This window comes from Schistocerca americana, chromosome 3, assembly GCF_021461395.2.
Source record: "Schistocerca americana isolate TAMUIC-IGC-003095 chromosome 3, iqSchAmer2.1, whole genome shotgun sequence".
NCBI lineage: Eukaryota > Metazoa > Arthropoda > Insecta > Orthoptera > Acrididae > Schistocerca > Schistocerca americana.
In genome coordinates this window covers 959248823-959263290 of record NC_060121.1, presented here as the reverse complement: position 1 = coordinate 959263290, position 14468 = coordinate 959248823, and the positions used below count along the sequence as shown (strand labels likewise).

At 41.0% G+C, this 14468-nt stretch overlaps 1 protein-coding gene across 3 annotated transcripts in view; it reads right to left on the bottom strand.

Annotated features, from left to right (window-relative positions):
* LOC124605578 (WASH complex subunit 5) overlaps positions 1-14468 on the bottom strand; it is a 194399-nt gene that overhangs the window by 159077 nt on the left and 20854 nt on the right. Inside the window, exon 2 of one of the 3 annotated variants that reach the window (XM_047137357.1) lies at positions 2103-2243. The exons of the other annotated variants lie outside the window; for them this stretch is intronic. The gene's annotated coding sequence lies outside the window, so the exon portion shown is untranslated. The remainder of the gene's footprint in view (positions 1-2102; positions 2244-14468) is intronic. 3 annotated transcript variants of the gene reach the window in all.

Here is a 14468-nt window from a genome sequence, read left to right as displayed (position 1 = left end):
AACATGATCGGACTACCAAGAGTTATTACACTGGGAAAGCTTGCGCAGTCACACCACACCCATCTGTTAATGCCTTCTTCCAGGAGATACTAATCAACCTAATGGAATGACCTGCATATATGCTGACATGAACTTGATTTAGCAACTTGGGACCAGCTGAAACTTTCAGTGCATCATCACAGAAATCATCCTCACACACAAGACAATCTCAGGGGAGCCACTGTCTGAGTGGGATAGGGTTGTGCAGCAACATCTTGGTCATCATGTGTATAGTACACCAAGGAGGAACCAACTATATTACAATGCAGGAAATGTAGCAACATTGTATTGAATGTCACCCAGCAGTACATTTCAGTTTCACAGACGAGTGATTTTGAATATCTGCCATTCCCAACACCATGAGTTTTTCCAGATTGCTCCCAAACAACAACTAAAGAGAGACTGTGCTGTAGAATATGTGGTACCAGGTGGCATGAATGTTGAGTCCCCACCAGAGGAGACTGACTTAAATAGCCCTTAGGGGGCAATGCGGCCACACAGTGCTATGCTTGCACAGTGAGAATGCCACAGTCTTGCCATTTGAGTACGGCAGCAAATAGCATTCCATGAGGCAGGTATATAGGTGACTGCAAAGCACTTCAGTCTTCGCACTTGATACCTCAGGGTCTACCTTCACTGTACTGGGACTGCTTGATAATTACCTAGCTTGTCAACTAATTACTCTCTTTGGTTGTATCTTGGATTTGTCTCTCTGCTGTTCTTGGCCTTCTTGTCATTGTTGTAGTGATGGCTTTGTGTAGCACCGAGTTGTCATGTAGGTTGTTTGTCCTTGTCTTAGTCTGTTGTCTTGTCCAAAGCAATCTGTTGCATTTATTTCATCTACTATTAATTTGGGTTATTCTTATACAGGAGGCATCCCGCTGGTAGCTTTCTCCTCTTCCCATTATCTTTCGGAACTCTGACACGTGCACCGATATCTGTCTACCTGCAGACTAGCAGAATATGCAAAAACAATGTCCGTTACCACATCTCATTCCAGCTTTCAGCTGGAGTTTGGGTTCAATCCACCTGACAACGAATACATTAAACACTGGCATAGGCGACTTATGGAGACAGGTTCACTATGCCAAGGCAAACATACAGGTTGTCCTTTGCATTCAGAGGAGACAGTGAATAGAGTTTGGCAATCCTTCCAATGCAGCCCTGCAAAGTGGATTCTAAAAGTGAGCCATGATTTAGCACTGCGTAGTTCAACAATCTAGGACGTTCTTCATAAGAGTGTTTGACATTAAATTTTTACAAACTGCAACTTGTGAAGGCACCCACTGTCTTCAGTGGAGACAGTTTGGGATTCCCACAAAACGTCAATTTTATTCACAGGGTAGCCTTCACTGGTGAGGCAACCTTCCATATCAATGGCCAAGTCAACAGGGGCATAATATTCAAAGCTGGGGTGCAGAACATTCTCGGCAAATCACTGAGCATGCCTGAGATTTTACCAAGTTGAAAATCTTCACTGCCATGTGCAGAATGATGCTTTATGGCATTTTCCTTTGCAGAAAAATTGTAATGGGACACTCATACCTTGACATGCTCCAGATGTGCTTGATACCACAACTTGGGGAAGACTCCTGAGATTTCTTTTCTAACAGGTTGGAGCTGCAGCCACTTCCATTATGACATGAGAGAGTATCTGAATGAACATGTCTGACAGTTTGGTTAGGTCACATTGTTGCTGATGATGAAGCATTGTTGAGATGGCTCTAGAGGTCTCTTGATACGACTTATTTTAATGGGGCTTTATCAAAGACTGTGTCTTTGTTCCACCATTACCTGAAGACCTGACAGAGCTGAAAGAGTGGATCAAAAAGCCTTTGCTGCTATTACAAGAGACATGTTGATTTGAGTATGGTAGGTAATGAACCATTGACAAGATATCTACCATATCATGAAGGACACCCATTTTGAATTTTTGTAAGATATGTATAAAGCTTTGACTTATTATCTTAATTTTGCTCTGTAAAGGATTCTGATATCACATTAGGCACCTGCTGAATTCAATGCAATGCAAAAATATAAATAATGAAGCAAAAAATGCTCACCTCAACAGAGGGAATGCTGGAGTTGGCAGCCACGATATGTGATTTATATATGCAGCTGAGCACACCAACTGCACAGTGCCAAGTAGTTATTAGTTAGTTAATAGGGAAGGCACTTGGTAGCCATGATTGTAGAAGCACCTCCTGCACAAAACAGCAGGGCAGTTATGGCTGATTATTATACAGTTACTGTTATAAAAGTGGTTTGAACTATGTTCAAAATCAATGTCTGCATGAGCACAGAAGGAAGATTCATCATCGACACACAAAACTGAAGCAATCGATAAGTCAGATGTAGCCAACTGCCACATGAAATAATATCACGCAATTAGATACAGAAAGACTGGTTTCTCAAATTAAGGCCTATGTTTGGTACTAGTAGATTCAGGAGAATTCCTTCACTTCATTTACCATGTGGCCGCCATTTTTTTATGTTAAATTTATCACTTATCTCAAATCTGCTTCTCCTCAATACTAATTTGTTTACTCTTAATCCATATTGTGAGCTCAGTAGACTGTTTATTCCAGTCAACAGGTCTTATAATTCTGCAATATTTTTACAAAGAATAGTAACATAATCAATGAACTTATTACTGACACCCATTCACAATGAAATTTAATCCCACCTCCAAACAATTACATTATTTCCTTCATTGCTTCTTCGATATGAGAAAGAAAACGCTGTGGTGTGAAAATGTAATTTTTTTTCTTTCTTTCTCCCCCCCCCCCCCCCTAAATTAAGTTTTAACTGCACTAATATGTCACATAAATCATTAAACATATTGTTTCTCCCATTAAGTTTTAACTGCACTAATAGGTCACATAAATCATTAAACATATTGTTTCTCCCATATAATTTTTTTTTCTTCTTATACATAATTTTTTTACAAAATTATATACACAATGATGTGCTGTTTTGTTTTCTTACTTAGTGTCAGTTGTACAGACAACATGAAAGTTGTATTTATGACTTATGATCAGAATACCACAATGGAATTTGAATCTTTCAAAACTTTATAATCCTACCCACTTGTGGATTAAAACTATGTTCCTCAGATCCAGTGGCTGGAGAGGCCTGTCTCATGCCCCACAAAACAATGATCCCAACCGATTTACCCATTCATTTTAAGCGAATTCAGTTCCCAACATTTGCAATAACAATAAACAAGGCTCAAGGTCGGAGAGAGGAGATGGACAGAGAGGGGAGGAAGGAGTATAGGATGTATATTCAATTTCCATACATAGTAGGCAATTGCAAACTATTGCTGGGTTCAGTAGCATTGAGTATTACCTTAAAGTGTATTACTATATATCTAAATATAACTGACTTCTTGCACTGTTGAATGCTTCTTCCTAGCTTCAAAGCCATCACCATAATTATAACAAATCTCAACTCATGACATAAGAGCATACTTGAATTGCCATTCAGTGATCTCGAATTTAAAAAGACCACTATCATTCAATTATGTCAAATTAGGAATAACTATGTGTGGCAACAAATTAAAGTTAAAATTACTGACACATTAAAACTGTGTGCCATACAAACTCAAACCTGACCACTGCCTTTCACAGGCAATGTTTAAGAATACTTCACATCCCAATTGAAACCTTTCATCTAACAGTATCTCTCTCCTCTTTTCAATCAACTTTGAAAGGGAGGCTCTAGGTGTGATTATATATCTGGTGCACATCTAATTTGGCAATTAGGAGAGAGGTACTGACAAACAGAGGCTTTCAGACAGTCTTTATGATACTCTGCTGTTAAGATGGTATTATGATCGTAGAAACTTCAGGGGGGGGGGGGGGGGGGGGGAAGGCGACTACACACTCATCTGCAGATGAAAGAAGATGGCTGGCGCACTGCCACAGTGTAAAATCAAAGTAGAGGTGTGTGTGTGTGTGTGTGTGTGTGTGTGACTGACTTTAACTGTGTCATTCACCTTTACCTGCATCAGTCACAATAAACTGAGTGACAGAGGGTACATGGTGTACCAGAATAATTTTTCCCTTTTCCCTTTTCCTACTGCATTCGTGGATGGTACAAAGGAAAAAAGAAGCCTTGAATTTTTCGAACATTTGTGTTGACTTGTGTGTACTTGAGGACAATATTATGGAAATGGAAGAGGACGTAGATGAAAATGAAATGGGAGATATGATACTGCGTGAAGAGTTTGACAGAGCACTGAAAGACCTGAGTCGAAAAAAGGCTCCCGGAGTAGACAACATTCCACTAGAACTACTGACAGCCTTGGGAGAGCCAGTCCTGACAAAACTCTACCATCTGGTGAGCAAGATGTATGAGACAGGCGAAATAACCTCAGACTTCAAGAAGAATATAATAATTCCCATCCGAAAGAAAGCAGGTGTTGACAGATGTGAAAATTACCGAACTATCAGTTTAATAAGTCACAGCCGCAAAATACTAACACGAATTCTTTACAGACGAATGGAAAAACTGGTAGAAGGCGACCTCGGGGAAGATCAGTTTGGATTCTGTAGAAATGTTGGAACACATAAGGCAATACTGATCCTACGACTTATCTTAGAAGAAAGATTAAGGAAAGGCAAACCTACATTTCTAGCATTTGTAGACTTAGAGAAAGCTTTTAACAATGTTGATTGGAATACTCTCTTTCAAATTCTGGAGATGGCAGGGGTAAAATACAGGGAGCGAAAGGCTATTTACAATTTGTACAGAAAGCAGATGGCAGTCATACAAGTCGAGGCGTATGAAAGGGAAGCAGTGGGAATTGAGTGGGACAGGGTTGTAGTCTATCCCTGATGATATTCAATCTGTATATTGAGCAAGCAATAAAGGAAACAAAAGAAAAATTCGGAGTAGGTATTAAAATCCACGGAGAAGAAATAAAAACTTTGAGGTTTGTCGATGACATTGTAATTCTGTCAGAGACAGCAAAGGACTTGGAAGAGCAGTTGAACAGAAAGGACAGTGTCTTGAAAGGAGGGTATAAGATGAACATCAACAAAAGCAAAATGAGGATAATGGAATGTAGTCTAATTAAGTCGGGTGATGGTGAGGGAATTAGATTAGGAAATGAGACACTTAAAGTAGTAAAGGAGTTTTGCTATTTGGGGAGCAAAATAACTGATGATGGTCGAAGTAGAGAGGATATAAAATGTAGACTGGCAATGGCAAGGAAAGCGTTTCTGAAGAAGAGAAATTTGTTAACATCGAGTATAGATTTAAGTGTCAGGAAGTCATTTCTGAAAGTATTTGTATGGAGTGTAGCCATGTATGGAAGTGAAACGTGGACAATAAATGGTTTAGACAAGAAGAGAATAGAAGCTTTCAAAATGTGGTGCTATAGAAGAATGCTGAAGATTAAATGGGTAGATCACATAACTAATCAGGAGGTATTGAATAGAATTGGGGAGAAGAGGAGCTTGTGGCACAACTTGAATAGAAGAAGGGACCGGTTGGTAGGACATGTTCTGAGGCATCAAGGGATCACCAATTTAGAACTGGAGGGCAGCGTGGAGGGTAAAAATCGTAGAGGGAGACCAAGAGATGAATACACTAAGCAGATTCAGAAGGATGTAGGCTGCAGTAGGTACTGGAAGATGAAGAAGCTTGCACAGGATAGAGTAGCATGGAGAGCCGCATCAAACCAGTCTCAGGACTGAAGACCACAACAACAACAACAGTGTTATGATCATTATGTGCAGTGCTTGTTTGAGGTGGCGCAGTGGCTAGCACACTGGACTCGCATTCGAGAGGACGACGTTTCAATCCCGCATCTGGCCATCCTGATTTAGGTTTTCCGTGAATTCTCTAAATCGCTCCAGGCAAATGCCAGGATGGTTCCTTTGAAAGGGCACAGCCGACTTTCTTTCCCGTCCTCCCCTAATCCGATGAGACCGATGACCTCGCTGTCTCGTCTCCTCCCACAAAACAACCAACCAACCAATATGTTTCTTGATTTGTTTTAGATTATGGGCTCTTGGAATTATATGAGTAATGCTCTTTGGGATACAGTGCCTCTTCCTTGCAATGTTTCCCACTGCAGCTGGATGAACATTTCTGTGATACTTTAGTGCTGACTAAATAAACTCATTATGAATAGCGCACCTCCTCTTTAACTATATTCTCTCTCTTCCATTAATCCAACTTGGAAAGGGTAACAGACCTGTGATCAACACTCAAAGAGTTGTTTCGGCAAGAGATTTGCATTAACAGAAGCTATAGTGTTTTAATTCTCATCTCAAAAATTAAACTTATATAATTAATTTTTTGCTTCTCTGCAGGAACATTTTTGCAGTTGTGGAAACCAATGAAATCCCCATGTCACAGCTCTGCAGCAAGCCGCTAGATGAGTTAAACACAAAGCCACAGCCCATTATTAAGGGGAGTATCTTGCGGCAATTTGTTTTCTGCAACTGAAGAGAAAACGTTGCAAAAATCCACGCTGAGCTGGTGGAACTGTACGACAAAAACCCACAATTATATGACACAGTGGTCAGGTGGTCAGGCACTCCCAGTTTGTCCAAACAAACATGAACAGTGAAGGGTAAGTGGCTGACCATCTCTGTGAAGAACCAGAAATTACCAGAGAAGTGGAAGCCCTAACACTCACAGAACAGCATATCACAATAGTGGAAATAGTGACAATCAATCACAAAACATTCAACATCTTGCACGTCATTCTGAAGACAACAAAAGTCGCCACCCATTGGGTTCTGTGACTGCTCAGATCCTTTCAAAGAGGCTAAGGAGCCGGAAGCGCACAGCAGCAGAAAAGCTGTGGGTGTGTCAGGCCAATTCATACCATTTCTTAAGCCGTATAATCACTGTAGAGGAGTCAGGGGTGTATATCCCTCTGAGCCTGAGGCAAAGGTAAAAAGCAAGCAGTGGAAACATGAATCCATCAAAAATAATGAAGATTCAATCATCATCAGCAATGGCGATGCTTAGCGTTTTTTCAAGACTTCAGTGGTTCGGTTTTAACACATTACAAATTTTTTTGAAACTTTTACCTTATCTCAGTTTGAAAGTCAGTTGTTATAACAAATGTTAGAACTTGTTTATAATAAAACAGTCCCAACTGCTTAAAGATGTTTGTTTATTTACTGGTAATCAGTTTTGACCACTGTTCTGGTCATCATATGGCTGCTTACTCTGTGACGAGAGAACATCAATGTACTTAGAGAAATGTAAACGATAAGCACAATAAGAAACATCATCAAATACATAAAAGAAAGAAAGTTACACTGGTGGGAGCCTACTGAACCTGGTGAGGAACAGGCACCATTCTAGGAGGCATATAGCCGCTGCTGCACGACATGCAATTTACATCGCTTAAATAGCAGAAGCTTCACCCACTGTCTCTAGCATTACATCATTGTCAGCCAACGGCCATAAAACACATTAAATAAGGCCTAAATACAATTACCTGTGTACAATATTTACTTCCAGATCAAAGGTATATCAAAAGTACAAATGACCTTTATTAAACCATAACATATAACTGAGTAAGAAGAAAGAAAATAAGTTGTTAACATAATAGCAGGTCAGCATTTACTGTATAATGAGAATACATTGATGTTTTTATTGTTACCAGAGTACCGGTGCCACGTGTTCCTAATCACTGTTACGTTACAAATGTTTAAGTTTCCATTGCAGACATTTGATGTTAATGTCAAAGGTTTCTGTCTATTTATTTTTGTATTATTCCTTAGAGATTCTTTAATGTTTTAAACATAACTGTAAGCTCTCAGAATAACTGATGCCTCCCATCTAATGTTGTAGATAATACTAAGAATAGGAACATATCAATCTTCATACAACTACCATAATTATAGGCAATATTTCTCTCACTGTCTATATCTGACATTTGCTATGCACTTGTCCCTATAGAAGGGCACTAATGTTTTATATCTTAATATTGTTTGCTTGTAACACATTTTTGTGGTTAAATGCCATGATATTTTTAATATAATTGTCACAGAAATAATTTCAATTTATAATAACTATTTTGTTTTCTGATTGGTAGTAGTAACATATCGATCTTGATGATTGTACCTCGATTACTGGAAAGCCATAGGTTGTGAGCCATCACCGATGTGTCTTTGATGTGTAGTCGTAATACATCAATAATTAGAATGTTACCATGGTTACTGGTGGCACCCCTGCTAAACATCTTTGACTCCTCATGTTTGTTACACACAGGCCCCTCTGAAGGGCACCATACATGTTCATATATGTTAACAGCTTGTTTTCTTTCTTCCTACACAATTTCAAGTTTTATGTTATGGTTTGGTACAGCCCATTTGTATTTTCAATATACCTATGGTCTGGACATAAATATTGTACACAAATAATTGTATTTAGGCTTTATTTGGCATGTTTTACGGTCACTGGCTGACAATGATGTAATGCTGGAGACAGTGGGTGGATCTTCTGCTATTTAAGCAACGCAGCAGTGGTTATACGCCTCCTAGAGTGGCACCTACTCCTCGCCACAACTTCAGCAGATTCCCGCGGGTATACCTTTCTCTCTTTTACATATTTGTTGATGTACTAGGTTTCTTTTTGTACTTTTAGTTTACATTCCTCTACGTATATTCATATTACTCTCTTCACTGAGTAAGCGGTAAATGATGACCAGAAGAGTGGCCGAAACTGGTCATCAGTAAATAAACAAACGTTTTTATGCGGCAGTGACTGCTTTATTATAAAAAGAAATTTAACACATTATGCCCATAAGGGCAAACTGTCGCAGGAGCACACTACTGAAATCCCCTGATGGGATTACTAGAGAATGTCAAGGTAAAGTGTCATGGGAAGCTATCAAAGGACATGTTGTGCTCCATGAAAATGCCCCAGTTCATACCACACAGGACACAGTCAAACATGCTGCTTCTTTGGGCCATGAAATTTTGCCTACCTTTCTCTTTATTCTCTATATGCCACACAGTGACTTCTTTCTCTTTTCTCAAAAGAATGAAGACACCATTCCATTTGAGGGATTTTAAGAATGACAACAACGTGAGTTTTGAGGTACGAAGTTCCCTGAACAACCGAAATGCAGATTTCTACAACCAAGATCTTCACTAAGCCATTCATCAGTAGGAAAAATGTGTCACACTGATAGGTGTATATGAAGAGAAGGGATAGTTTACTAACCAAGCTTCATGGTGCCAACAGATATGAGTAAGGCATCTATCTTCTCAAGAGCTAACTTTATGCCGTCATTCCACTTTAAATCACTGTGGATAAACTTGTAAAACGTTTAAGGTTGTGACCTATTCCACTAATCAATTGCCAGTCATATATTCAAATGATGTTCAACCTTTCCACCTATTTATATGTGCATTTAAGGAGACCACTCTCTGAAAAGCAGAAGCGTTGAGTTGTCGATAGGCACGCACAAAAGAAAGAAACCTTAGGAAACCTTCGTATGTTTTGGAGTTAGCCTTTGATGAGCTAGAGTAAAACTAACACACACACACACACACACACACACACACACACACACACACACACACACCTATGCCCCTACAGGGTGCTGGCTATGTTAACAGTGCCAATGCTATTTTTTGGCAGGTGGAATGGTTTTGGTGGGGGTATTGTTGTATGCAATGGGTAGAGGGAATGGTTGTGGTGGGGGTACTGTTGCATGCAGTGGATAGAGGGAGGCAGGCCCATATACCTGCCACCCCTCCCTCCTGCATTCCTAGTCGCCTCTTTCCCAGATGCTAGCCACCCACCCCCAGTCCCTATCCTTGGCACTTTTAACCTAGCCAGCACCAATTAGGGACACAGCCGTGTGTGTGTGTGTGTGTGTGTGTGTGTGTGTGTGTGTGTGTGTGTGTGGGAGGGGGGGGGGGGGCAGGAGAGAGAGGTGTTTTTTTACTCTAGCTCATCAAAGGCCAACTGCAAAAGCTAGCAAGGTTTCTTTCTTTCGTGTGTGCCTATCGACTGCTTAACCCTTCTGTTTTTCAGTGAGTGGTCTCTTTTAATCCAAACAAATTTACATTCTACAAGAACTCTCCTACAACATTTACATAACATTTGCTTATGTTTAGCGTCACCTGCAGATCTTTGCAACAGCCAATTATCATGCTCATGTCCCTATTTTGCATCCACAACTTTGTAATTTACTAACAGGTTGACACATACCATGCATACATATTCTGTTTATTGGGCAATGGTGTGCACTTTACTACCTTCTGGAAATTGTGAATGAAAAGAGTAAGATGAGTTTCACAGGATCTGTGCTTGATTCATACATAGGAATTGTTTGGTCTCCAGAAAAGTCATCAAACAACAGCAGAACACATTTTCCATAATCCTGCAAAAAATTGAGGTCCACGAGATAGTCCTATAGTTCGGCACATTAGTCTTTACCTATGGTAAAATAATGCTAGAAGTGGGACCTGTTCCTCCACATATTAAATACAGAATCTACAATGCACACCATCAAATCCTGTGGCCTTTCCTCTATTGAAAAACTGGAATTATGTTTCATTTATGTGCTCATTTCTTTCTATATCTCTCATTACCTCGTTTGTATGACAATGGAATGAATGGTACGCTCTATGGCGATTTTCAATTAAGCATATTTGGAAGACAGAATTTAGGACTTTTGCGGTGTCTTTTAAGTATCGAGAGCAGTGGAAAAAGAATTAGTCTTCACAGAGATACTGCACAGCAAAGAGGTATCATGAGACACCAATGAGATGCTAGGAAAAAGCAGTGCCTCTTTTACTTCCGAGGTGCTACCACTGTGTCTCTGCCCTGAAACAGTATCACCAGAGGGTAGGAGGGCAGTTCTGTTCGAGGTTGGACCCAGCCCACTTCCGAAAAGTTCCTGCCAGAGTAATGTCGTCATCCTGCCTACTCAGAGTGAAGACAGTTCTGTCTCGTGTGTGTTGGTATGTGTGTGTGCAGGTGGGGGGGGGGGGGGGGAGGGGGGGGGGCAGTGGGAGTGGGGGGGCAGAGGTTTGCCTATGCACCAACCCCATCAGAACTGTGTCAACAAGTGGCTAAGAACTTGCGTTTTCTAGTGACTGTAGCGAAGCCATACTATGGCCATTCTGAACTTGTTTCAATTCACCACTCAGTAATCATGGCTCATTTAGTGTGTTCTGAACCACAAGCCCACATGTGCAGTTTCATAGTTACAGCCGAGCCTGGTGAGCAAAGATAAGTTTTGTTGTACTTAATAAAGTATTACTTATTCAGAGTGTTCTAATTAACTGTATTATTACTAGCCACCTTAGTGTCCAAGAAGTCAGACACAAAAACTAAAGTGCCGATGAGGCTGCAGCTTGCGATTAGGTCACTGTGGCATATTGTGTAACTAACCCTCTCTTGCAGCAGTGTTATTTTTCTGTTTGTGTATGTTGTCATATTGAGTTTCATGATAAATCTTCCAGGTGTGTCTTTAATGCAAGCTATACAGACACAGGACAAAGGACTAAACAATTACTACAAGCACTGCAAGAAATTGTGGCAGCGCCATGACTGCTACCCCAGCCTGTTCAATCAGAAACAACTCCATAAGAAATTCAACCACCTAAATTCAAAGAGATTCTGAGGTAAAGCAAAGAATGAGCTGCTTATGTTGAGCAGCTGATGGCACATTTCAATGCCTATGGCATAACAGGTAACCAGCTTATTTACTATTTTCCCTCCACCGCAGGCTCAGATGCTGTAGGAATCAGCATGGGTTTCGAAAAAGATGATCGTGTGAAACCCAGCTCGCGCTATTAGTCCACGAGACTCAGAGAGCCATAGACGCACATTCCCAGGTAGATGCCGTGTTTCTTGACTTCCGCAAGGCGTTCGATACAGTTCCCCACAGTCTTTTAATGAACAAAGTAAGAGCACATGGACTATCAGACCAATTGTGTGATTGGATTAAAGAGTTCCTAGATAACAGAATGCAGCATGTCATTCTCAATGGAGAGAAGTCTTCCGAAGTAAGAGTGATTTCAAGTGTGCCGCAGGGCAGTGTCGTAGGACCGTTGCTACTCACAATATACACAAATGACCTTGTGGATGACATCGGAAGTTCACTGAGGCTTTTTGCGGATGATGCTGTGGTATATCGAGGGGCTGTAACAATGGAAAATTGTACTGAAATGCAGGAGGATCTGCAGTGAATTGACACATGGTGAAGGGAATGGCAATTGAATCTCAATGTAGACAAGTGTAATGTACTGCGAATACACAGAAAGAAAGATCCCTTATCATTTAGCTACAATATAGCAGGTCAGCAATTGGAAGCAGTTAATTCCATAAATTATCTGGGAGTACGCATTAGGAGTGATTTAAAATGGAATGATCATATAAAATTGATCGTCGGTAAAGCAGATGCCAAACTGAGATTCATTGGAAGAATCCTAAGGAAATGCAATCTGAAAACAAAGGAAGTAGGATACAGTACACTTGTTCGCCCACTGCTTGAATACTGCTCAGCAGTGTGGGATCTGTACCAGACAGGCTTGATAGAAGAGATAGAGAAGATCCAACGGAGAGCAGCGCGCTTCGTTACAGGATCATTTAGTAATCGCGAAAGCGTTACAGAGATGATAGATAAACTCCAGTGGAAGACTCTGCAGGAGAGACGCTCAGTAGCTCGGTACAGGCTTTTTTTGAAGTTTCGAGAACATACCTTCACCGAGGAGTCAAGCAGTATATTGCTCCCTCCTACGTATATCTCGCGAAGAGACCATGAGGATAAAATCAGAGAGATTAGAGCCCACATAGAGGCATACCGACAATCCTTCTTTCCACGAACAATACGAGACTGGAATAGAAGGGAGAACCAATAGAGGTACTCAAGGTACCCTCTGCCACACACTGTCAGGTGGCTTGCGGAGTATGGATGTAGATGTAGATGTATTCCGGCCAGTAGTAAAACTGTTTCCAGATCATCAACCTCCTAAGGCCCCCTGCGACAAGTGCGCTGACAACCTGTCAAATCATTTTTAAATCACAAGCGCATGTAGCAGCAACTTGTTATAAGTTTTTCTTATTAAAACAGCAGCCAGGACAGTCCCACCAAGAGTGGGAAACAGAACTTAGTGGTCTTACTAGACAATGTCTCTTTCAGTTTCCATGTGGGTTAAGATACAGTGACATTATGATAAGCAATGCAATTACTCAGAACATGTCTGAGTCCCATATTCGTGCTGCATTAATAAAGCATCCAAACCTTGAGCTCAGTACAGTGCTGTCAATCATTGAGTCACAACAGGACACTGTCGATGTAACTGAGAGCATGATCAAGCACCTGCTTTATCTACTGTCAAGAGTAACATGAGGAAGACAGTTTAAGAGCCAAAAGAGCCCCCCCCCCCCCCCCCCCCCTCCGGGCCCAGTTGCACCATCCCACCGCAGCGCAGCCCGCACTATCACAAAAGTCCTGCCGGCATTGCATAGTGCCTGTGCTGCAAAGACAAGAATTTTGCATAAGGCAAATAAGACCACAAACAGATAGTATGTTTAAGTATAGTTTGTGTTAGGCAGCTTTCACATCCCGTGTTGGACAGTGATTCTAATGATATGTAATTGGGTAGACAAGAAATCTACTTACCAAGAGGTGGCAGAACACTTACATGTTTTACTTATGCAAGCTTTCGGAGCTAGTGGCTCCTTCTTCTGACAGAAGGGAGAGGGGTGAAGGGAAAAGAACTGGAGAGGTTCAGGGCAAGGGGTAGAGTTCGTAAAAGTCACCCAAAACCCCAGGTCAGGGGAGACTTACCGTACAGGGTGAGAAGGAAAGATTGATTGTTGGGGACTGATCTAATGAGGTGTATGTTGTGTTTCCTCACAACAGTCTGCCAATCCTGTTATGGTTTCGGCAGATTGCCAGGACACAAACTCTGAACTTATCAACCAGCTGTCAAATAAGTTGTATGTTCAGTTGAATGTGTTAATTTCCACTTAGATACTAGGGGTGCTGTTATGATGCTCAACAATGCCACGTATGAAACACGTTGGAACAGCTTCAGCCACCATATAACTTGTTGACTGCGTACAATGGACAAACCTAATCCAGTGCTTGGAGTGAGCAGTTTGCCAGCCACATTCCGTGGTATTACTAAAACAGTGTTATTTCATGTGTTGTGCTCTTGTGAGTCTATTAACATTTTTGGCAAGGATAGCTTTGACCTTTTTGGATTGTCAATTCACAAAAAGGTGTTAAAACTAATTCAGCTGAGTTCCTTGCCAATATTAATGCATTATGTGATAAGACCAGTTCTCTGTTCCATGGTAGTTTAGGCAAGGCCCAAGGGTTTGAGACCCAAGGGACTGAAACACAATGTGCAGTCCAAGTTTTTTTGCGCTCATACTGTCTCTTATGCATTACGGGACCAGGCTGCTGCAGAGTTGCAGGA